Here is a 25,642-nt window from a genome sequence, read left to right as displayed (position 1 = left end):
TTCACTGTGTGTTTCATGTTTCCTCCACATAAGCTCACGAAAATGGTTTAATGCCAGTGTAATTTTATCAGAACTAAAATATAGAGCACAAGTGGAATTAAGGTAAATAATCTTCATATGAAATTGATACTAACTGAACTTTCGAATAGTTCACATTCACTCACTAAACAAACTCAAGCTAAAGAAAGATTTGCATTTTAATAGCACATTATCACATTTCTGTAATGTTCCAAAGTGCTTGGCATACAATGAATTGTGTGGCAAAATCAGTGATCATTATGGGCATAGCAAAATCAGTTAAATGCAATGGGATGACTGAACAGTGCCTTCCCATGTTGCTAATGTGCTTTTCTAGTGTTGGGAAGAATACTAGCCAGAGCTCCCTATTTGTGTTTTCAACAGTGAAGCCGGATCATTATTCACTTGAGTTATTAGAACATGCAGATGGAATCTCTCATTTCACTGTTTCATCTGAAGGGCACAACTACAGCACTCACATTGACACAACTTGTATAACATCTGTTGTGGGCCTGTAAATTCCTAATTCAAATGACAGTGCTATCAGCTGACTCAAAATTGGTTATGTTCAGACTACCTCAATAATAATATAAAGCTTTTAATTATATTCTTCATACCCTTGTAAAATGTTAGTGGCTCAAGATCTGCAGTGGAAATTGGAATTCCTGATAGAGTAAGGTTCCTTTGCTGGAAAAAGCCCATTTTATAATGGCAAAATTCATATGACAATAATATGACCCAATCTTTGCCTTCTCATCATGTGTGCAATGAAACTTTTGTAATTATTTTCCAATTTTCTTGACGAAGTGCTGACTTGTACTGGGGTGGTTTTGCATTGGAGATGACAACCTTCCAGTACCTTGCTTGCTGTGTCCAATTTTTGAGTTTGTTTTGTGAGTGAATGTGAACCCCCTCAGTGAGCCCTTGCTCACTACAGTCTAATTGTAATTGTAAATGAACCAATCAGACAGGTTTTCTTAGGTTTAAACAAGAAATATGTAAGTTTATTAGCTTTTAGAATTAGAATTAGAACATTACAGCGCAGTACAGGCCCTTCGGCCCTCGATGTTGCGCCGATCATCTGACCTACACTATTCCATTTTCATCCATATGTCTATCCAATGACCACTTAAATGCCCTTAAAGTTGGCGAGTCTACTACTGTTGCAGGCACTAACCCAGTTACTCTAACCCAGTTAAAATTACTAAAATACGTGACGCAACCCCGCTCGCATGCATACAAGAGAAATACACACACACAAATAAATAGAGGCAAAGAAAGAATTGGGCGGGAGGGGCGTTGAAGTAAAGTTGGCAATAAATGGAATACAGTTACTGTCTTTTGTGTCTTTGATGTAATGTCCTTGATTGAAGTTAAGGTCTTGAGTTCTCGCCGGGACCCGCTGCACAATTTCAGACTTACTTCTCTGGTACCAGAAGACCAAAGAAGCTGCCACCATGAATTTCCTGGGACTTTGCTGGGGAGAGAGACAGAGAGAGGGAGGGATCTTCTCCTTGGTTTTCAAATTGCTGTCTGTTCCTTTCTGTGAGGCACAATTCAAAAAAGCCCCAGTCTGGGCAGCAGATAGGTCATACGACCATCTCTTTGTTTGAAACAGCCACTTCTTGGAGGTGGGTTGGATTTCAGAGCCTCCCAGACATGCTTGGTGGGGGGTGGAGTTTTGTCTCTTACAAAGTCAAAAGCTGTCTGTGTCTTTTGATCATCACTATTGTCCAGACCGATCTTGTTCATTGAATCAAGGAGCACCCCCATTGTCTCTCCATTCACATCTCTCAGAATGCAAATGTACAACCATGCTTTCAGCCACTCAGTTCTGTTTTTTTTAAAACAAGTTCTTTGCAATGTCCAGTAAAAAAGTTTCAAGTAGTGTCCCATATGACAAAATTAATATGTTTCCATTTGGCAGGTGTGATTTCCGTCACAGTAGCACATAAAAAGATGGAGGCAATTGCTACTGGTGATGAACCTTTGACCCCTTTTGAGACTGGAATTGGATAGATGGAGAAGAAGGAAGCATGATCCTAGCTCAGGGTTTGGGCAGCACTTAGCCTTGCTTCACTTTGCATTCTATTCAATAACACAATCACTGATATGAAAACCTACATAGAACAGCAGTTTCATGCAGATCTTTGGCAAAATCTGCTTAGTAACAAGTTTTTATGAAATGTCTTCCTAATATTGTTCCTCTATCTCAGGGATGTCCAACCTTTTCGCGTGGGAGGCCATATTACAATTTTTGTCGTACCTCGCGGGCTGGTGAGACATTTACAGAAAGATAAAGGCATTAAATATGCATCTTACTGTTAGTCAAAACAACAACAAATGTGCATTTTTGTGAAGAAGCTTTAAATGAGAAGATTAATTTATTGACTTCCTTTCTTGTCACTATGTTGGACACTGATTTAGTGAGATACCCGGCATTTCTTTGCTTGCACAAGTAGTCAATGTCTGCCAGCACACTTCTTAGAGCGATGTGGTTTATTACGGATAGGTGCCCAACTGTCAGGAGAGGTCTTGATCACTTTCTCTCCCTCTCCCTCTCTGTCTCTGTCCTTCTCCCTATGTTCCCTCCTCTCTGTGTTCCCCCCTCTCTGAGTTGTTCTCCCCCTTTCTGTGGTGCCCTCGCTGTCTTTGTCCCCCCACTCTCTATCCCCCCCCCTTCTCTTTCTGTCTCCACGCCTTTTTCTCTTTTTCCCTCTCTGTTACTCTGCTCCCTCTCTCTCTCCCCACTCATTCTCCCCCCCTCTTTTTCTCTCTGTCGCTTCTCTCTCTGTGTTTCCCCTCTCTCTCTGTCTGCCCCCGCCTCTCTCTCTGTTCCCCTCTCCCTCTCTCCCTGTGTTCCCCCACTTTCTCTCTCTGGTCCTCTCTCTCTGTCATCCCCCTCTCTCTCGCTCTGACACTTGCAGGGTGCGGGAGCGCTCAGCACAGCACAGCAGCTTTGTGGTTGGTCAGTTTTTTAAAAAATTGCTTTGTCAGTTTCACAGCTGACAGGTGCTGGGAGTGGGAACAGCGGTTTCTTGAATTTGGGGATTTCTGGCAGGCTTTTAAAAAAAGTCGGAACCCACTGAAAAACCCCGAATCTGTCCGAAGTTCAGAAACCGCTGTTCCCAATATCAGCATCTGTCAGCTATGAAACTGAGCGCATTTTTTTTAAAAAGCTGAACTGACAGAACAAGAAAATGGAAAATTTCTCATCTCTGAAGTACACCAGCGAGCCAGATGGAAACCTTTGGCAGGCCGGATCCTGGCCCGTGGGCCTTATGTTGGACAACCCTACTCTATCTGTACTTTCTTTTATTTATTCATGGGATGCCCATCCTTAATTGGTGAACCACCTTCTTGAACTGCTTCCCATATTCTTACCACATCCTCACCTGTCCCTATATTCCCCTACCACCTACCTATACTAGGGGCAATTTACAATGGCCAATTTACCTATCAACCTGCAAGTCTTTGGCAGTGGGAGGAAACCAGTCACAGGGAGAACTTGCAAACTCCACACAGGCAGTACCCAGAACTGAACCAGGTCACTGGAGCTATGAGGCTGCAGTGCTAACCCCTGTGCCACCCCTAAATCCTGATCAAAGCTCACAAATTCTATTGACAGTGACTTTAGCCTCAAATGTCAATTGTATTTCATGCAAAGTAACACTGGGCAGGCTGAAGGAGGTTGTGACAGGACATTCTGTTGCCTGGAAGTCATGAGTTGCGCCTTGACAAATTCATGGCAGCTACTAATTAGAATGGGGATATTTGTTGTATAATCTCTCAGAGCTATCTAGAATCTGGTAAACTCTTTTTAAATAGTTGTTACTATATTGGCTCATTACACACTACAAGATGCCTGTTAAATATAGGTACTATTCTATTAAAGAGTGAAAATGATAGCAGCCACATTTTATTTAATATAGAATAGTATGGTTTCAGCACAGAGGGAGTTGAACCCGTTGAGCCCCTGCCAGCTCTCTGCAATTTAGCTAGTCCCATTCCCCTGCCCATTCCCCATAGCCCTGCAAGACCTTTCCTCTGTCAGATGCTTACCAATTCCCTTTTGAAAGCCATGATTGAATTTGCCTCCATTACATTCTCAGGCAGTACATTCCAGATCATAACTAACAGCTGTGTAAAAAAGATTCTCCTTATGTTACAAGAACAGAAACTACCAGAAATACTGAGCAGGTCTGGCAGCATCTGTGTAGAGAGAAACTTCTTCTTTGGCCTCCTTGTCTCGAGAGACAATGGGTAAGTGCCTGGAGGTGGTCAGTGGTTTGTGAAGCAGCACCTGGAGTGGCCATAAAGGCCAATTCTAGAGTGACAGGCTCTTCCACAGGTGCTGCAGATAAAATTGGTTGTCGGGGCTGTTACACAGTTGGCTCTCCCCTTGCACTTCTGTCTTTTTTCCTGCCAACTGCTAAGTCTCTTCGACTCGCCACACTTTAGCCCCGCCTTTATGGCGGTCCGCCAGCTCTGGCGATCGCTGGCAACTGACTCCCACGAATTGTGGTTAATGTCACAGAACTTCATGTCGTGTTTGCAGACGTCTTTAAAGCGGAGACATGGACGGCCAGTGGGTCTGATACCAGCTCACTGTACAATGTGTCCTTGGGGATCCTGCCATCTTCCATGTGGCTCACATGAGAAAAACAGAGTTAAAGTTTCTAGTCTGCGACCCTTCATCAGAACTGGCAAAAGTTAGAAATCTAACAGTCTTTGAGCGAGTTGGGGGATGGGGGGTTTCCTCCTCACTATTTACGACACCACCAATTTTCATGTCATCTGCAAACTTACTGATCATACCTTCTATATTTACGTCTAAATCAATAATGTACACTACAAACAGCAACGCTCCCAGCACCGATCCCTGTGGTACACCACTGGTCAAAGGATTCCAATCGCAAGAACAGCCCTCAACCATCACCCTCTGCGTCCTGCCACTAAGCCAATTTTGGATCCACTTTGCCAAATTGCCCTGGATCCATGGGCTCTTACCTTCTTAACCAATCTCCCATGCGGGACCTTATCAAAAGTCTTACTGACGTCCATGCTACATCAACTGCTTTACCTTCATCTTCACATCTAGTCACTGCCTCGAAAAATTCAATCAAGTTAGTTAGGCACAATCTCCCCCTGACAAAGCCATGCTGACTATCCCTGATTAATCCCTGCCTCTCCAAATGGAGATTAATCCTGTCCCTCAGAATATTTTCCCAACCACTGATGTTAGACTCACCGGCCTGTAATTACCTGGTTTATCCCTATTACCCTTCTTGAATAATGGCACCACATTCGCTGTCCTCTAGTCCTCTGGTACCTCTCCTGTGGCCAGAGAGGATTTGAACATTTGTGTCAGAGCCCCTGCTATCTCCTCCCTTGCCCCACATAACAGCCTGGGATACATCACATCTGGGCCTGGGGATTTATCCACTTTTAAGCTTGCTAAAACAGCTAATACCTCCTCCCTTTCAATGCTAATATGTTCAAGTATATCACAATCCCCCTCCCTGATCTCTACACCTATATCATCCTTCTCCATAGTGAACACAGATGCAAAGTAACCATTAAAAATCTCACCTATGTCCTCCAGCTCCACACACAGAATGCCACTTTGGTCCCTAATGGGCCCCACTCTTTCCCTGCTTATCCTCTTGCCCTTAATATACTTATAAAACGCCTTAGGATTTTCCTTTATCTTGCCCGCCAGTGTTTTTTCATGTCCTCTCTTCGCTCTCCTAATTACTTTTTAAGTGCCCCCCTACACTTTCTATACTTCTCTAGGGCCTCCGCTGTTTCAGCGCTCCGAATCTGCCATAGCCTCCTTTTTTTTCCTGATCCAATCCTCTATATCCCTTGACATCCAGGGTCCCCTGGACTTGTTGGTTCTACCCTTCACCTTAATGGGTACATGTTGGCTCTGAACCCTCACAATTTCCTCTTTGAATGACTCCCACTGGTCTGATGTAGACATTCCTTCAAGTCGCTGCTCCCATCAACTTAGCATATTGAAATCGGCCTTCCCCCAATTCAGTACCTTTATTTCTGGCCCATCTTTATCCTTTTCCATAACTACTTTAAATCTTACAGTTATGGTCACTATCCCCGAAATGGTCCCCCACTGACACTTCTACCACTTATCCAGCTTCATTCCCTAGGATTAGGTCCAGTACTGCCCCTTCTCTTCTAGGACTTTCTATGTACTGGCTCAAAAAGCTCTCCTGTATGCATTTTAAGAATTCCACCCCCTTTATGCCTTTTACGCTAAGACTATCCCAGTTGATATTAGGGAAGTTGAAATCCCCTACTATTATTACTCTCTTATTTTTACACCTCTCTGAGATTTGCCTACATATCTGCTCCTTTATCTCTCCCTAACTGTTTGGAGGCCTGTAGTACACTCCCAGCCAAGTGATTGGGCAAGTAGGTGGCTAGTCTAGTTAAGTTTCTGGTCAATGATAACTCGCAGGATGCTGATGGTGGGGGAATTCAGCAATGTTAATGCCATTGAATGTCAAGAGGAGGTGGTTAGACTCTCTCTTGTTGGAGATGCTCATTGCCTGTCACTTGTGTGATGCAAATGTTACTTGCCAATTACCAGCCCAATTCTGAATGTTGTCCATGTGTTGCTGCATGTGGGCCTGGACTACTTCAATGCAGAGGAATTGCAAATGGAACTGAACACTGCAATCAGCAGCCAACATCCTCACTTTTGATCTTATGATGGAGGGAAGGTCATTGATGAAGTAGCAGAAGGTGGTTTGAACTCGGACAATGCCCTGGGGAATTCCTGCAGTAATGTCCTGAAGCTGAGACCTCCAACAACCACAATCATCTTCCTATGAGATAGGTATGACTCCAGCCAGTGGAGTGTTTCCCCCAATTGCCATTGACTTCACTTTTACTACAACTCCTTGTCGCCACTCAGTCAAATGCTGCCTCGATGTCAAGCGCAGTCACTCTCACCTCACATCTGCTTTTCAGCTGTTTTGTGCATGTTTAAACCAAGGCTTTAATGAAGACTGGAACGAGTGCTCCTGATGGAACTCAAACAGACCAACGTTGAGCAGATTATTGCTGAATAAATGCTGCCTGATAGCATTGTCAACGATGCCTTCCATTACTTTGCTGATAATTGAGAGTAGACTGATTGCGCGGTAATTTGCCAGATTGGATTTGTCCTGCTTTTTGTGGATAGAATATACCTGGGCAATTTTCGACATTGTTGGGTACGTCCCAGTGTTGTGGCTGTACTGGAACAGTTTAACTAGGGGTGCAGTGAGTTCTGGAGCACAAGTCTTCAGCACTACAGTCGGGATGTTATCAGGGTCCATAGCCTTTGCTGTATCCAGTGCATTCAGTCATTTGTTTATATCATGTGGAGTGAAAAGAGTTAGCTGAAGACTAGCATCTGTGATGGCAAGGACCTAAGGAGGAGGCTGAAATGGATCATTATCCACTTAGCACTTCTGGTTGAAGATGATTGCAAATGTTTCAGTCTTGTCTTTTGTACTCAAGTGCTGGGGTCTGTCAACATTGAGGATGGGGATGGTCATGGAGCCTTCTCCTCTCTTTGGCTACTTAATTGTACACCACCATTCATGACTGAATGTGGCAGGACTGCAAAGCTTTGATCTGATCCATTGGTTGTGGGATTGCTTAACTCTGTCTATAGCAGGAGTGTCCAAACTTTTCGCGTGAGGGGCCACATTACAATTTTTGTGCTACATAGGGGGCTGGTGAGCAAATTTCAGAAAGATAAAGACACTATAAATTTATCTTATTATTATTCAAAACAACAAAAAATGTGCATTTTTGTGAACAAGCTTGAAATGAGAAAACTAATTTATTAAATTAGTTTCTCTTCACTGTGTTAAGCACTGATTTAGTGAGATACCTGGCCTTGTTTTTGTTTGCACAATGTCTGCCCGCACACTTAAAGTAGCAATGTGAAGTATTTTGAATAAATGTCCATCTGTCAGGAGTGATCTTGATCTCTTTCTGTCTCCCCCTTTGTGTCTCCCCACATCTCTGTGTCTCCGCCCCCGTTTTGCCTCCCTATCTGTGTCTCTTCCCGCTCTGTGTCTCTCCCATTCTCTCTGTGTCTCCCCCTCGCTCTCTGTCTCCTCCCTCTTTCCGTCTCCCCCTCTCTGTGTCTCCCCCTCTCTGTGTTTCTCTCCCTCTCTCTGTGTCTCCCCCTTCTCTCTGTGTCTCCCCCCTTTCTGTCTCCCTTTCCTCTGTGTGTCTCCCCCCTCTGTGTGTCTCCCCTACCTCTGTGTCTCTCTCCTCTCTCTGTCTCTCCCCGTCTCTTTGTCTCTGCCCCCTCTCTGTGTCTCCCCCCTTTATGTGACTCTCCCTGTCTCCACCAGTGCTGTGCCCCTGTATTATATAGTGACAGACCTGTCCCCACCAGTACTGTACTTCAGTGTTATACAGTGACAGACCTATCCCCACCAGTACTGAATTTCAGTGTTATACAATGACACCTGTATAGCAATGCAGTGGAACATCCATCAGTGCTGTAATTATTTCACCAGGACAGTGTTTGCAAGGAAGTGGGTTCTTAGTGGCAATAACAGGCCAGTTAGGAAGAATGGGGAGGCTGCAGGCAGCTGCTGTGACATTTCCAATCAGAGGAGGGAACTGATGAACATCATCACACTTGGGTTTCTGTTGAGCTCCTGTCTAACCAGGTCCGCGATTGAGGGCCTTGCCAGTGGGCTCCTTATTCCCACAGTGTCCATTCTCAGTTCAAGTCCAGTAATACTGGCGAGTCATAGCCCTTCACTAGAGAGCAAAAAAGAACAAATAAGATGTTAAATCCCCACTGACACATTCCTGCTTATTCCCGCTATAAGAGCAACTGGCTATGCAGCAGCTCAGGTTAAATTGCTCACTTTCCTCACCGGTCCGTGAGGCAGATAGGACAAGCATGTGATATCCAGTGCTCCAGTCTGGCTGCATGTTGAGATCACCGCTTTGCTGATGCGGCCAAACCAAGGGCACCCGCTGTCAATCACACAGGATTGGTGGGCTGGATTCCAACATTTGGCTGGCCGGATTCTGGCCTGTAGGCCATATGTTGGACAGCCATGATCTATAACGTGCTACTTCTGCTGTTTAGCATGCAGGTAACTTCAGCAGGTTGGCACCTTATTTTTAGGTATGCCTGGTGTTGCTCTTGGCATGCTCAGCCATGAGGTTACAGAGAGGGTGGGGAGACACAGAGAGGGGGAGACAGAAAGAGATCAAGATTACTCCTGACAGATGGACATCAATTTAAAATATTTCACATTGCTACTTTAAGTGTGCGGGCAGACATTGTGCAAGTAAAAACAATGCCACGCATCTCACTAAATCAGTGCTCAACAATTCTGCAGCTGCTGATGGCTCACAACCAATGTTCTCTGTAATTCCCCTTTGCTGTGCGAGACCCATTTGCTGCACTGTGTGGTCTCTTTAAGATTGTCATGCAGCTGCGCATGCTTAAAGGGACCACTGCTTCCGGGCAGTCAGTTTGTCCCTTGCGCAGTTAGTTCTGGATTGCTGCACAGAGGGTACGCACGCAGCTTAGAGGGACCATTGTCCACAATACTTCATGGATACCCAGTTGGTAGTCCTGTTCTGAATCTATTCCATTTACCACAGTGGTAATGCCATGCAATACAATGGAGGCCAAGACAGGACTTTTTTTCCACAAGGACAGTGTGGTGGTAACTCCTACCATATTCTCATGGACAGATGTGTCTGCAGCGGGTAGATTTGTGACGATGAGGTCAAGTAGGTTTTTCTCTCACGTTAGCTCTCTCACCACCTGCCGCAAGCCCAGTTTGACAGACATGTCCTTCAGTAGTGGTGCTACCGAACCATCCTTCGTGATGGACCTTGAATCAAGAGGGTAACTCTCCATTGGTTACACTCATACCCAGCACAACAGAAGATGGTTATGGTTGTTGGAGGTCAATCATCTCAGTCCCAGGCAGAAGTTCCTCAGGGTAGTATCCTAGGCCCAACTATCTTCAGGCTGCTTCATCGGTCACCTTTCCTCCGTCATAAGGTCAGAAGTGGGGATGTTCGCTGATGATTGTACGATGTTCAATACCATTCGCAACTCCTCAGATACCGAAGCAATCTGTGTCCATATGCAGCAAGACCTGGACAACATAACATTCATGCCACACAGGTGCCAGGCAATGACCATCTCAAACAAGAGAGGATCTAACCAGTCCCCTTGACATTCAACAACATTATCATCACTGAATCTCCCACCATCAACATCCTGGGGGTTACCGTGACCAGAAACTGAACTGGAGCAGCCACATAAATACTGTGACTACAAGAGCATGTCAGAGGCTGGGAATTCTATGGTGAGTAATTCACCTCCTGACTCCCCAAAGTCTGTCCACCATGTACAGGGTACAAGTCAGGAATGTGATGGAAAACTCTTCATTTGCCTGGATGGATACAGCTCCAACAACACTCAGGATGTTCGACACCATCCAGGGCAAAGCAGCCCGCTTGATCAGCACCCCATCCACCACCTTCAACATTCACTTCCTCCACCACCAATACTCAGTGGCAGCAGTGCGAACCATCTGCAAGATGCACTGCAGCAACCCGCCAAGGCGCCTTCGACAGCATCTTCCAAACCCGCAACCTCTACCACCCAGAAGAACAGTACAGCAGCCGCGTGGGAACACCACCACCTGCAAGATTCCCTCTAAGTCACACACCATCCTGACGTGGAACTATATCGCCGTTCCTTCACTGTTGCTGGATCAAAATCCTGGAACTCCCTTCCTAACAGTACCAGATTGACTGCAGCAGTTCAAGAAGGGGGCTCACCACCACCTTCTCAGGGCAATAAGGGATGGGTAACAAATGCTGGCCTTTCCAGTGATGCCCACATCCACTGGTTCCCCATTATTGACAACACATGTTACTTCTTCAAAGAACTCTAATAAAGGTTAAACATGATTTTCCTTTCAAAAACCATGTTGTCTCTGCCTGATTACCTTGAATTTTTCTAAGTGCCCTGCTATACCAGCTTTAATAATAGCTTCTAAGATTTTCCCGATTACAGATGTTAAGCTAACTGGCCTGTAGTTTCCTGCTTTGTGTCTCCCTCCCTTTTTGAAAACAGGAGTTACATTCCCAATTTTACAATCTAATGGAACCTTTCCCAAATGTAGGGGATTTGGAAATTCAAAACCACACATCAACTATCTCACTAGCCACTTCTTTTAGGACCCAAGGATGAAGTCTATCAGGAACCAGGGACTTATCAGCCTGCAGCTCCAACAATTTACTCAGTACCATTTCCATGGTGATTGTAATTTTCTTGCATTCCTCCCTCCCTTCCATTTCCTGATTTACAGCTATTTCTGGGATGTTACTTGTATCCTCAATAGTGAAGACTGATGCAAAATACCTGTTCAATTCATCAGCCATCTCCTTATTTTCCATTATTAATTCCCCAGACTCACTTTCTAGAGCACCAACACTCACTTTGTTAACTTTTTTCTTTTTAAAAAATCTATAGAAACTCTTACTATCTGTTTTTATATTTCGAGCCAGCTTTCTCTCATACTCTAATTTTTCCCACCTTATCAATCTTTTAATCTGTTTTTTATATTCTGTTCAATCTTCTGACCTGCCACCCAACTTTGCGCAATTATATGCTTTTTCTTTAAGTTTGAATATAACTTTAACTTTTTTAGTTAACCACGGATAGTGGGTCCTCTCCTTGGAATTTTTCTTTCTTGTTGGCATGTATCTATTCTGTGTATTCTGAAATATCCCCTTAAATGTCTGCCACTGCATCTCTAGTGACCTAGCCCTTAACCTAATTTGCCAGTGCACTTTAGCTAGCTCTGCTTTCATGCCCTCATAATTACCCTTATTTAAGTTTAAAATAATAGTCTTGGACCCATTCTTCTCTCCCTCAGACTGAATGTAAAATTCAATCATATTATGATCACTACTACCTAGGGGCACCTTCACTATGAGGTCATCAATAAATCCTATCTCATTGCACAATAACAGGTCTAGTAGAGTGTTGCAGATCCCAACAACTACCTGAGTGAAAATATTTCGCCTCATCTCCCCTCTAGATCTTTTTACAATGATATCACCAAAGGGAATATTTTTTCTCAATTTACCCTATCAAAAATCTCTCATCATCACATTGTTGAATTTGAAATAAATCCTAGGGGTTTTAATAGACTTGATGCTCAAAATATCCATATCACTCTATAACAACAATCAGTAGAACTAACAGATTGACGAACAACACAGCCAAAATAGTAGAGTACAAATTAGAGGAAATCAAACCTAAATTGTATAAATTTGAACTGCCGCTTATATTCCTGTTGTTAAGTCCAACCCATCATTCCTACATTCTCTGACCTATAGTGGCTCACTGTCCTCAGATGCCTCAAATTTGAAATCCTCACCCTTTTTATATCCCTCAATTGCCTTAATCTACTCTATCTTCACAATCTGCCCCAGCACGATATAATTCCCAAATATTCTGACTCTGACATTTTGTACATTGCCACATTGGCAATAGACTGTTGGGTCCTACTTTCTGGAATTCTGTCACTAGATCTCTTTGCCTCTGCTGTCTCTCTTTTTTTGAAAACACCTTTAAAATCCATCTCTTTTTCCCTCCAATTGTCGGCATCTGCACTTGGTTTCCTGTTGTATGTTTGGTTTGTCTGCTTCCACCTTAGTATACTTGCTTTGTCTAGCTTAGAGTGATTACTGAGTCTTCAGTACTTTGAACATTAATTCTTTTATTATATCCTAACTATGTACAGCTTTACACAAGTCTGTGTGACTTCTCTAAAGCCACGCTGCATCTCCCTTCAGTCTCTCTCACAAAGATGTGGTGGAGTACTGCAGGAGTTTCCATAAGTGCCAGTGAAACCTGCACCCCTAAATCCTGTACCAGTCTTAGGACCACCCTCCAGCAGAGAGTCTCTCTCATGTGATGTCTTACATCATCATGGTGGGAGGTATTTCTCACACTGTCTCAGACATTAACTCTTTCAACCCCTTATACTACATCTCCCCCCAAGTCTTTATCCATATATATATATATATATACTATATATTTATATAAATATAGTTACAATCAGGTGAGAAAGGTGTCTAGGGGTCTTTTATTGTCCTCCACTGGTCTTATTGCAACAGGGTTTAATTTTAAACACATTGTGTTTTGAGCTCGCCCTTTGGTGAATCCTTGTTCACAGCTTTCCAATTATAAGGCAAAGAAATGAGCACACTAGGTTTTCTTTAGGTTTAAAGAAGAAAAGTGAAATTTTTTTAACTTTAAACTTAAATCCTAATTTGGTTAACGCCTACGGATACATGCCGTGCCCCACGCCAGCATGCCTACGCGGTACGCACATGCAAATAGGGACAGAAAAGAGCAGAAGAAAAACAAAATGGAGAGGTTTGAGGCAATATCAGAAGAGGGTTTCTTGTTACTGTTTCTGTGTTTCCAGCTCGCCGTAGAGTCTTTGATTGTAGACAGCTCTTACTTTTCATTGGGGTCCAGTATTCTTCTTAAAACTTGTTCACATTGGAGACTTTTCTCTCTTTGAGTTTAAGTGTCGTCAATGGTTCTTCAGTTCTGTGAGAAAGAGATGGGAGCAGACAGGAGAGCGATGTGCTCAGTTCAGAACTGAACACCCTTCTGAGTTCGACCAACCTTGTCTGACCACGTCTTTTTGTGTATTCGGCCATCTTAGCAGTTAACCTGGAAAGCTAGCCTTTCCACCTTTAACATCTGGTAATCAAAAGTCCATTGTGGATTAGATTGGAGCAGGGAGTAGCTCCTTTGTCCTTTGAAGTACTTGTCTATTGATATGCTAATGTCAATCTCTAGCCAAAGTCTCCAATTGGTTTTTAAAGCAAGTTCTTTCTTCACCAACAACTGTTTAAAATCAATGCTCATGTGACAAAATTAATTTTCCTCATTCTTAGCAGGTGTGGGGGGGGGGTGGCGTTGGGGGGGGGGGGTGGTAAGCTTGCCTGATACCTCTACACCCAGGGGAATGAAATGCGATTTGAAGAAAACATGGCACATTTCATTACAGGGTTTGAGAGAACTATAAGATGCAGAATGAAAAACCATGCATTTCTCTCATTCATTTCCATTCATTCACCAATCTTAAAGCTTATTAAAAATGGTCTTTTCTGGGTGCCAGAGCTGCTTTAATTTTCCCTTTTTTCCTCAGAAGAGTTAGTAGTGGGAGGGTATATCCTGAACTCTCTGAGTCATGCAAAGACTTTTGACTTCAGGAGATGGGTGGTTCCCTTTTCCTCTGACTGTGGGGAAGGATTTTTTGTCAGTCTCCCCTTTCTTCTCTGTGACACTCCTACCTGCAGGTTTGTGTGCAGACTTGACTGCACTCTCCTGTGGCACTTCAACTAGGTGAGTCATCAACCTCATTGTTTCTCTGCCCCCTAGAGGTCTCTTTTTTTCTCTGCAGGTTCCTGTAAATGCTGTTAGCAATTCTGGTGGGGTGCTTCTAGAGTCTACATTTACATAGGAGGATGTAGGGTCTAACTTTTCCCATTTTTCGGGGTTGGCTGACTGGACAGTAGGGGTTTACATCCGGGACTTTTCCCCGACTTACTTTAACCTGCCCTCTTGTTCACTTTTCCCCTTCTCTTTCTAAACTTTTGCCAGCCGTGTGCCTGCCTGTCCCCTTTTGTTCTCGGCGGGGGTTCCTTACAGTTCACCAGCTCTCTGCTGGAGTGTTGTCCTAAGACTGGTACAGGATTTAGGGGTGCAGGTTTCACTGGCACATGTGGCAACTCCTGCAGTACTCCCCCACATCTTTGTGGAGCTTTGGCCAGTAAAACTGCTGTCTTATGCGGGCTTTGGTCTTTTGTATACTGGCATGTACAGCCACTGTAGTCTTGTGGGCTCTTAATATTTCTTTTCGGTACCTCTGTGGCACCACTAACTGGTGAACTACTCCTTGCTCTGAGGTCTGTGAGGAGAACTCCATTTCCTCATCAGTACCTCATTCTTTAAATAGTAGTAATCAGGAACTCCCTCTGCTTCACTTTCAGACTGGGCAGCCTGTGCTAACTCTCACAGTACTGGGTGGCTCGCTGAGCCTCCACTAGGGAAAATGTATTTAATTCATTCCCTGGGTCTCCTAACTTTCCAAAGAAAGTCTCAGGGAGACAGACCTGGTCATCTGTCTGCAGTGCTAATTCAGTATCCTCTGGGGTGCTGGTTTGATCAGTGCCTGACCCACTACACAGTCAGGGACTCTGCAGAGGACCGTTTCTGGCCACTGCCCTGGCTACCTGACCTCCTGCAGTCTTTCTTTCACTACTGGGGGGGTGGGGGGTGGGGGGGGGGGGGGTGGCTGCTACCACCTTCATCTCCACCAGATCATTACCTAGGAGCAGGCCAACCCTGTGCACAGGCAAACTATGGACAATCCCTACAGTCATCGGTCCCGAAACTAGGTCACACTTCAGGTGCCCCCAGTGTATGGGTACAGGCATACACTGCCCTCTAATACCATTCACCACCATTCTGGTGTTCACTGCACTCTCTGGGGGAAAGGTCAGGCCTTTTCCCAATAAAAGGGATCTGGTGGCCCCTGTGTCCCTGAGAACAGGGGTATGGGGTTACTTTCCCTTCAAATCCCTGATAACCTTCAGGAATCCTATTAGCTTTTCCTGCACTGGCTGTAGAAAGCTTCCTGGGTTGCACTCTTACTGCAGTTAAAGGCACAGCTTGTTCTGTGTTTTGCATCAGGCCCTCATCTTCACTGAGCGGGTGTGCCCTGATTAACCCTACCGGTTTCGCCTTTAGTTTCCAGCAGTCAGCTTTTAAATGCCTTCCTTATTGCAATGGAAGCACACAGATCTCCGGGTTTCACTCTTGCTCACAGCATCTTCCTTTTTGGCTGGAGGAGGGCTCCCTGTGTCTCCTGCTTTCCTTTCTCTTCCAGGACTGCCTGGGCGGATATCACCTTCCCACCCTCTGTCCTTTTTGGATTTATGGGGGTGATTAGGAACAGTTTTCCCCTGAGAAATAAATTAAAGCAAACTCATCGACCAGAACAGCCGCTTGCCGGGCTCCGTGAACCCGTTGCTCCTCTACATGGGAGAGAGTTCTCAAATTCCTCTGACAGGATTACTTTTCTGAGAGTCTCACAGCTGAGCTGTATTTTTAAAGCCCTCAGCCACTGGTCAAAAACCAGCTGCTTACTTCTTTCAAACTCCAGTTAAGTTTGATTGGCTTGCTTTTTGAGGGTTCTAAACTTTTGGCTTTGGGTACTAATTCATTTGCCCCGCGGATAGCAAATTTGGTCAGTTCATAATTGATGAACTCTCATCTAGCAACAGGGACTAAACCTCATGGCTTTTCCAGTTAATTTGCTTTGCAATAAGAGAGACCAGGTCTCAGCTGGCCATTTTAGCTGCCTTGCCAGTTTCTCAAAAGACACGAAAATCACTTCCATGTCTTCCTCATTGAATTTTGGAATTAGTTTGGCGGGTTTTAGCAGTTTTGTACCCTGCCCTGAATTCTGCTCCTCCATATTGACCAAAATATCACTTGGGTTACTTTGTCGCCCCCCACCACCCCCCCGCCCCCCAGTTGACTCAAGCCGCCTCAGCTCTCTCTCTTCGGATTATTTCCGGAATATTCTTTCTGTCTCTCTTCCCTCTCTAGTTCATTTCCTGTCTTTCCCTCTCTCTTACTTTTCTGCCTTTCATTTTCTTCACGTTCCTTTTGGAATGCTCTCTCCTTTTCCCTCTCTTATAATTCAAGTTTCCTTCATTCCAATTGTATCTTTGCTAGCAGTACCCTCTCTGGCTCTGCTTCTAACATTGCTTCTTCAGATTCGAGGGAAAAATGGTTGGCCACGAGCCTTAGGAGTTTAGACTTCCTAGCCTTGCCACGTACAGTGATCCCACACTGCTCAGCCATTTTCCTCAACTCCTCCATAGACAGTGCTTTTAACTTATCCCAAGTTACTCCACCCTGGCTTGGAGAGCTACATGCATCAGTTGCAGACATGTTAGTATTTAATCACACACAACCACAAGAAAACCAGTATTGAAATTTTGCTCTTTTTGATTGGGAAAATTTGGCTTCCAACTTCCAATTTCACTTGTTTGGCTGTGGGTAAAATTCTGGATGCTAGTACCCAAATTTCTTTTACGACCAGGTGAGAAAAGTGTCTAGGCGTCTTTTATTGTCTTCACCTGGCCTTATTGTAACAGGGTTTAATTTTAAAACACACTGTGTTTTGAGTCCCCCTTTGGTGAATCCTTGTTCACAGCTTTCCAATTATAAGGCAAAGAAATGTGCACACCGGGTTTTCTTAAGGTTTAAAGAAGACAAATGAAATTTATTGAACCTTAAATTTAAACTCTAATTCGGTTAACGCCTACGGATACATGCCATGCCCCATGCCAGCATGCCTATGTGATATGCACATGCAAATAGGGACAGAAAAGAGCAGAAGAAAAATAAAATGGAGAGGTTTGAGGCAATATCAGAAGAGGGTTTCCTGTTACTGTTTCTGTGTTGCCAGCTCACCGTAGAGTCTTTGATTGTAAACAGCTCTTACTTTTCTTTGGAGCCCAGTATTCTTCTTAAACCTTGTTCACATACGGAACTTTTCTCTCTTTGAGTTTACGTGTCTTCAATGGTTCTTCAGTTCCGTGTGAAAGAGATGGGAGCAGACTGGAAAGAGGTGTTCTTAGTTCAGAAACGAACACCCTTCTGAGTTCAAAATCCCTGTGGGAAGTTCAAATTCAAAAAACTGCAACAGTCAGCCAGTCATGTGACCAAACTGGGCCGACAAAATCTGGTTCTGCATTCGGCCATTTTAGCAGTTAACCTGGAAAGCTAGCCTTTCCACCTTCAATGTCTGGTAATCAAAAGTCCATTGTGGATTAAATTGGAGCAGGGAATAGCTCCTTTGTCCTTTGAAGTACTTGTCTATTGATATGCTAATGTCTCTTTCCAGCCAAAGTCTCCAATTGTTTTTTAAAGCAAGTTCTTTCTTCACCAACAACTGTTTAAAATCAATGTTCATGTGGCAAGATTAATTTTCCTCATTCTTGGCAGGTGGGGGGACTTGCCTGACAATATTTATACATTACTTTTTTATGTTTACATACTACCCTATTTCCACCCCCCCCCCAAGTCTCTGATATCACAGATTCAGTCTGTCAGGAGGCTTCACAACTCTCCCTGATCGTGTTGTCGTCAGATGCAGAAGATTAGTAGCCTTTCTCTGAACTATTGTTTCTTGACTTGGATGCCTTCATTGAGGTTTGTAGTATCCGGTGCTTTCTGAATTACAGGTTCAATGTCTGATTTGTCCAAATGTATGACTAATTGACATCTTTCATAAATAGGAATAAGATTCCTCCTGTTCTTTCTTGTAGTACCTTCTGATAGTACCTTTGGCAAATGTGAGAAGCAGAATGCAGACTGGTTTCAATCTCATTTTGAAGAGCTGGAACCTGTCATAGCCGCTAAGCGCACTGCACTGTTGAAATACAAGAAAGCCCCAAGCGAGTTAACATCCGAAGCACATAAAGTAGCCAGAAGTACTGCACAAAGAACAGCCGGGCGCTGTGCAAACGACTACTGGCAACACCTATGCAGTCGTATTCAGCTGGCCTCCAACACCGCAAACATCGGAGGAATGTATGATGGCATTAAGAGAGCTTTTGGGCCAACCATCAAGAAGATTGCCCCCCTCAAGTCTAAATCAGGGGAAACGATCACTGACCAACGCAAGCAAATGGACCGCTGGGTGGAGCACTACCTAGAACTGTACGCCAGGTAAATGTTGTCACTGATACTGCCCTCAATACAGCCCAGTCTCTGCCAGTCATGGATGAGCTGGACAAACAGCCAATAAAATCGGAACTCAGTGATGCCATTAATTCTCTAGCCAGTGGAAAAGCCCCTGGAAAAGATGGCATTACCCCTGAAATAATCAAGAGTGCCAAGCCTGCTATACTCTCAGCACTCCATGAACTGCTTTGACTGTGCTGGGATGAGGGAGCAGTACCACAGGACATGCGCGATGCCAATATCATCACCTCTATAAGAATAAGGGTGACTGCGGTGACTGCAACAACTACCTTGAAATCTCCCTGCTCAGCATAGTGGGGAAAGTCTTCGCTCGAGTCGTTTTAAACAGACTCCAGAAGCTGGCTGAGTGTGTCTACCCTGAGGCACAGAGCGGCTTTCGAGCACAGAGATCCACCATTGACATGCTGTTCTCCCTTCGCCAGCTACAGGAGAAATGCCACGAACAACAGATGTCCCTCTATGTTGCTTTCATTGATCTCACCAAAGCCTTTGACCTCGTCAGCAGACGTGGTCTCTTCAGACTACTAGCAAAGATCAGATGTCCACCAAAGCTACTAAGTATCATCACCTCATTCCATGACAATATGAAAGGCACAATTCAGCATAGTGATGCCTCATCACACCCCTTTACTATCCTGAGTGGCGTGAAACAGGGCTGTGTTCTCACACCTACACTGTTTGGGATCTTCTTCTCACTGCTGCTCTCACATGCGTTCAAGTCTTCAGAAGAAGGAATTTTCCTCCACACAAGATCAGATGGCAGGTTGTTCAACCTTGCCCATCTTAGAGCGAAGACCAAAGTATGGAAAGTCCGCATCAGGGAACTCCTCTTTGCTGACGATGCTGCAGTAACATCCCACACAGAAGAGTGTCTGCAGAGACTCATCGACAGGATTATGGCTGCGTGCAACAAATTTGGCCTAACCATCAGCCTCAAGAAAATGAACATCATGGGACAGGACATCAAAAATGCTCCATCCATCAATATCGGCGACCACGCTCTGGAAGTGATTCAAGAGTTCGCCTACCGAGGCTCAACTATCACCAGCAACCAGTCTCTTGATGCAGAAATTAACAAGCACATGGGAAAGGCGTCCGCTGCTATGTCCAGACTGGCCAAGAGGGTGTGGGGAAATGGCGCACTGACACGGAACACAAAAGTCCGAGTGTTTCAAGTCTGTGTCCTCAGTACCTTGCTCTATGGCAGCGAGACCTGTACAACGTATGTCAGCCAAGAGCGACGTCTCAACTCATTCTATCTTCGCTGCCTCCGGAGAATTCTTGGCATCAGGTGGCAGGACCGTATCTCCAACGCAGAAGTTCTCGAGGCAGCCAACATCCCCAGCATATACACCCTACTGAGCCAGCGGCGCTTCAGATGGCTTGGCCATGTGAGCCGCATGGAAGATGGCAGAATCCCCAAGGACGCATTGTACAGCGAGCTCGTCACTGGGATCAGACCCACCGGCCGTCCATGTCTCCGCTTTAAAGACGTCTGCAAACGCAACATGAAGTCCTGTGACATTGACCACAACTCGTGGGAGTCAGTTGCCAGTGATCGCCAGAGCTGGTGGACAGCCATAAAGGCGGGGCTAAAGAGTGGCGAGTTGAAGAGACTTAGCAGTTGGCAGGAAAAAAGACAGAAGTGCAATGAGAGATCCAACTGTGTAACAGCCCCAACAATCAATTTTATCTGCAGCGCCTGTGGAAGCGTCTGTCACTCTAGAATTGGCCTTTATAGCCACTCCAGGAGCTGCACCACAAACCACTGACCACCTCTAGGCGCTTACCCATTGTCTCTCGAGATAAGGAGGCCAAAGAAGACCTTCTGAAGTATCTACTAAATAAGATCTCTGTTGATTCACATGTCTCTGGATAATTGCTCCTTCTCTACCTTGGCTTCGTACCCATACCTTTTGTCCTTCAGTCAACTTAGGTAGGTTCCTGGCATGATATTTCCTAATATAATTATAGGCTCGTTGCTTTCAATAAGACTTTTCTCTGTCTTGACCTCTCTGATAATCCTGGACCTCTGGCACTGACAGTAACTTGTTGGGTAGGATTGGAAGTTGTGTTCTAAGCTTCTGTCCCATCAACAGTTCTGATGGTGCTAATCTGCATCGCAATGGAGTAGATCTGTAATACAGGAGTGCTGTTTGAAAATCTTGATTTTTTTCAGCTTCACCATTGGATTGAGGATATCTAAGGGAATGTGTAAGATGTACAAATCCAGTTTTCCGCAAAGTGTGCGAAGTCATCGTTTGCAAATTGCATCCATTATCGGAAACTATCTGGACAGGTATACCATGTGTTGCAAAGATTTCCTGTAACACTTGAATGACTGTACACAACGACAACTGAGACAAACGTTTGACCTCAATCCAGCATGAAAAATAGTTGATGACAATCAGGTAGGATTTTCCATTAAACAGGAATGGATCCATTCCCAGATGTTCCATGGTCTGGTTGAGAATTGGGTTGAGATAAGGGGTTCCCTCTGATCCTGTCTGTACACTGCGCATACCTGGCAATTAGAAATAATTTCTTCTATATCTCGTGATATTCCCAGCCACCACACGGACGACTGAGCACATACTCTACATTTCGTTGTAACCATGTGGCCCTGGCCTATTTTCTCCAATGTTTAAATCCTGCATGAAACTGGAATCACCAACCTCTCGTCATATACCAGCAAATCACTCACAATAGTAAAGTGACTTCTGTGTTTGAAGATGATTTTCATCCTCTTACCACTGGGATGCTGCTGCTGCCAACCTTGTTTTTGGTGGATTGGCGGATTCTGATACATTCCTTATCTTGCAGCTGAGCATAACAAATTTCTTGCCGCTTTTTTGAACTTGCTGGGCTGGCCATTGTGATGCAGTGAACTGAAAATATGACTCAAAATATGAGTACGTCTAGTGCTGATATTATACCGAATAGTAGACAACTAAAACAAAATCTTCCGAATGGAGTAATGCAGGTTGTCAATAACCCTGACTTCTTATCCAATGGAACTTGCCAAAAGCCACTATTCATGTCAAGCTTTGTGAACATGGTTCTTTTGGATAACTTTGCCTAGATTTTGTCTACTGAGGGCATCGGATGAACTTCTCTTGCCACAGCCTTATTAAGTTAAGTCTACACAAATGCAGTGTACCGTTACGTTTAGGAACTGGATCCATTCCCAAACAACATTCTGTAGGTTCAGTGACAGGAGAAATGACTCTCATCCTCGTCATCTCTTCTAGCTGATGTTGGACTTGCTTCATTAGTAGATGTGGTATCTTTCTAGGCATGAAAAGACATACAGGTTTAGTGTCTTTTCTCAACATAATGCTGTATTCTGTCTTCAGTCTTCCTAGACCTGTAAATAATTTTGACAAGTCTTTTTTGGAAGTGACTCCTGGTTGCTTAACTTCTTCCAGTTTTCTTATAAGATGGAGGTCAATACAAGCTCTTCAACTTAAGAGAGAGCATTCTTGATTCCATAGAACATCCATTGACATATATATCTGCAGACCAAAATGCCTGATTAGGATCATTGATCTCACCAAGGAAGTTTTCTCTTTTCGCTCCTGATGGAGATTATTCAACTTCGTTGACAACTCTACACGAAGACTTTTTCGGTCAATCTTGTGGGAGTAGAGATTTCACCTTGGCACACCTTCCCAAAATGGCCTATTTTCTTACAGTGGAAGCATTCTGCTTTGTTTGCAGGACACTATTCACATCTGTGGGCCTTTTTGGCGCCATAGCATTGGCAAGGTTTCCTGGCATCTGGCACTTCCCAACACCCACTGCACCCCAATTCCCCACCCCCCACACCCCTGTGTATCTTCTTTTCTGGTGCTTCTTTTACAACCCTCTGATTAAGAACCTGTACAGTTGCTGGAGTTTTCCTGATCCAAGGTCTTTCTTCACCTCTCAGGATTGCTCTGTTCTACTGATGGACCTCTGCTTATCTTATCAGTTAAATTGCTTTGTCTAGGGAGAGGCCTTCCTTAGACTGCAATAAATCTGATGGGGATTCATCAGCAATACCTACTACAATGTGATCTCTTATCAATTCTGCTTTTAGGTCTCCTTATTCACATCCTTCAGCCAGTCTGTAAAGGTCATAAATAAAAGCATCAACTGTTTCACTTGGTTTGCCCTTTCCAGAATCTTATTGTTCCTCAGGTTGAAACAGCTATCAAAGGCTTTGAAAACGTCATCAAATTTTTCTGATACCTCATTAATACCTTGTCTTTCAATAACATCGTCTGCTATTGCTCCAATGGAATACAGCAATGTGTTAACTTGATCTGCTTCAGACTGGCTGTCTAATTTGGAAGCAATTCTATATCTCAGAAATCCTTTTCACTAGAGTGTCCAATTTTGAGTTTGATTTGGTCCTTCCATGTGTCCAAATCTCTCTAGTATTGTGAATTTAAATCCATGGCTTACTATTTGATTTACTTTCTTTTTAAAATATTCCCTCCTGTATCGGAAGTTTCCCGCTTTTCAGCCTCGCACTGACTCCTGCTATGATCATCATTTCTTTTTGTGAAATCTCACTGCTAGACTCTGTATTTATTTCCTTCTTTCTTTAAGTGCAGTTTTGTAGTGTTTTTCTTTTTTTTATACTTTTTTTTCCCCTTCACTTAGAGTATTGAGTATTTGCAGCCTTTTTTGTTTTTTTCTCGCTTGCTCGCAGTTGCTTCGTATAATGGCACCAATCTCGGATCTGCCCTTACTAAGGACTTTTGGTTTTCACAGTGCTGCCTGCCTAGTGCCATTGGGAACAAATGTTTTAACCTCTTTAAGGGTTGCTCACCAGATCTCTGACCATTGCTTGGTTTTCTGACTTGAAGCCTGAACTTTTTTCACAGACTACCCACTTCTGTGGTGCACCCTGAATGCCTCTACGAGCCAATTCCCTGACTCTCCCTGTCTCCTTCATCCACAGAGCAGCTCTGGTACTTTTTCACAGCCTCTTCTCGAGTTATGCCGTTTTGGTGCTTTTTTACCATCAGCCTTCTTGAAGGCATTTCTTCAAATTCTTCTGGGCATTGCATGGTAAGAACCATCGCTGTCCACCGTATTGTATGTTTGGTTTGTCTGCTGCCACCTGAGTATACTTGGTTAGTCCAGCTTAGAGAGATTACTAAATCTTCAGTTAACTCTTTTATTACATTCTAACTATGTACAGCTTTACACAAGTCTCTGAAGCCACACTGCATCTCCCTCCAGTGTCTCTCATAGAATCATAGAAATTTTAAGGCACAGAAGGAGGCCACTTGGCCCATTGTGTCTGTGCTGGCCGAAAAACGATCCACCTATTCTAATCCCATTTTCCAGCATTTGGTCCATAGCTCTGCAGATTACGGCACATGAGGTGCATATCCAGACTCCTTTTGAATTAGTTGAGGGTCTCTGCCTCAGCTATCCTGTCAGGCAGTGAGTTCCACACCCCCACGACCCTCTGGGTGAAAAGGTTTTTCCTTATCTCCCCTCTAATTTTCCTACCAATCACTTTAAATCTATGCCCCCTCATCACTCACCTCTCTGCTAAGACCCTTCACCTCCACTCTATCCAGGTCCCTCACAATTCTGCACATCTCAATCAAATCTCCCCTCAGCCTTCTCTGTTCCAAGGAGAACAACCACAGCCTATCCAATCTTTCCTCATAGCTGCATTTTTCCAGTCCTGGCAACATCCTCGTAAATCTCCTCTGTACCCTCTCTAGTGCAATTACATCCTTTCTGTAATGATGTGACGAGAACTGCACACAGTACTCAAATTGTGGCCAAACCAATGAGTTATACAGTTCCAGCATAACCCCCCTGCTCTTATATTCTATACTTTGACTAATAAAGGAAAGGATTCCATATGCCTTCTTAACCACCTTATCAACCTGTCCTGCTATCTTCAGGGATCTGTGGAAATTCAGTCGAAGGTCACTCACATCCTCTACACTTCTCAGTATTTTCCCATTTATCGTGTATTCCTTTGCCTTGTTTGACCTCCCCAAATGCATCACCTCACACTTCTCCAAGCTGAATTCCATTTGTCACTTTTCTGCCCATCTGACCAGGCCATCAATATCTTCCTGCAGCCTACAGCTATCCTGCTTGCTAACTACCACACCGCTAATCTTTGTGTCGTCTGCAAACTTCTTGATCATGCCCCCTACATTTACATCCAAATTGTTAATATATACCACAAAAAGCAGGGGACCCAGTACAGTGCCCCGCGGAATGCCACTGAAAACAGCCCTCCAGTCGGTAAAACATCCGCCAACAATTACCCTTTGTTTCCTGCCACTGAGCCAATTTTGTATCCACCTTGCTGCATTTCCCTGAATCCTATGGGATTTTTTTTTTAAACCAGTCTGCCATGTGGGGCCTGTAAAAAGCCTTGCTAAAATCCATGTAGACCACATCAATTGCACTACACTCATCTATCTTCCTTGTTACTTCTTCAAAACATTCGATCAAGTTGGTCAAACAAGATCTTCCCTTAACAAATCCATATTGACTATCCTTGATTAACCTGTGCCTTTCTAAGTTTATCCTGTCCCTCAGAATAGATACCAATAATTTCCAATAACATGTGATCTCTTACATCATCATGATGGAAGGTATTCCTTACACTGTCTCAATCATTAACCCTTCAGATCCTTATACTACAATGCCTATGAGGTGCTTTGGGATGTTGATTTGAAAGCACTAGATAAGTGTAGC

The sequence above is a fragment of the Heterodontus francisci genome, chromosome 24 (genome assembly GCF_036365525.1).
Source record: "Heterodontus francisci isolate sHetFra1 chromosome 24, sHetFra1.hap1, whole genome shotgun sequence".
In the NCBI taxonomy this organism is placed as follows: domain Eukaryota; kingdom Metazoa; phylum Chordata; class Chondrichthyes; order Heterodontiformes; family Heterodontidae; genus Heterodontus; species Heterodontus francisci.
The sequence above is the reverse complement of the archived record's forward strand: the minus strand, read 5'-3'. Positions refer to the sequence as shown.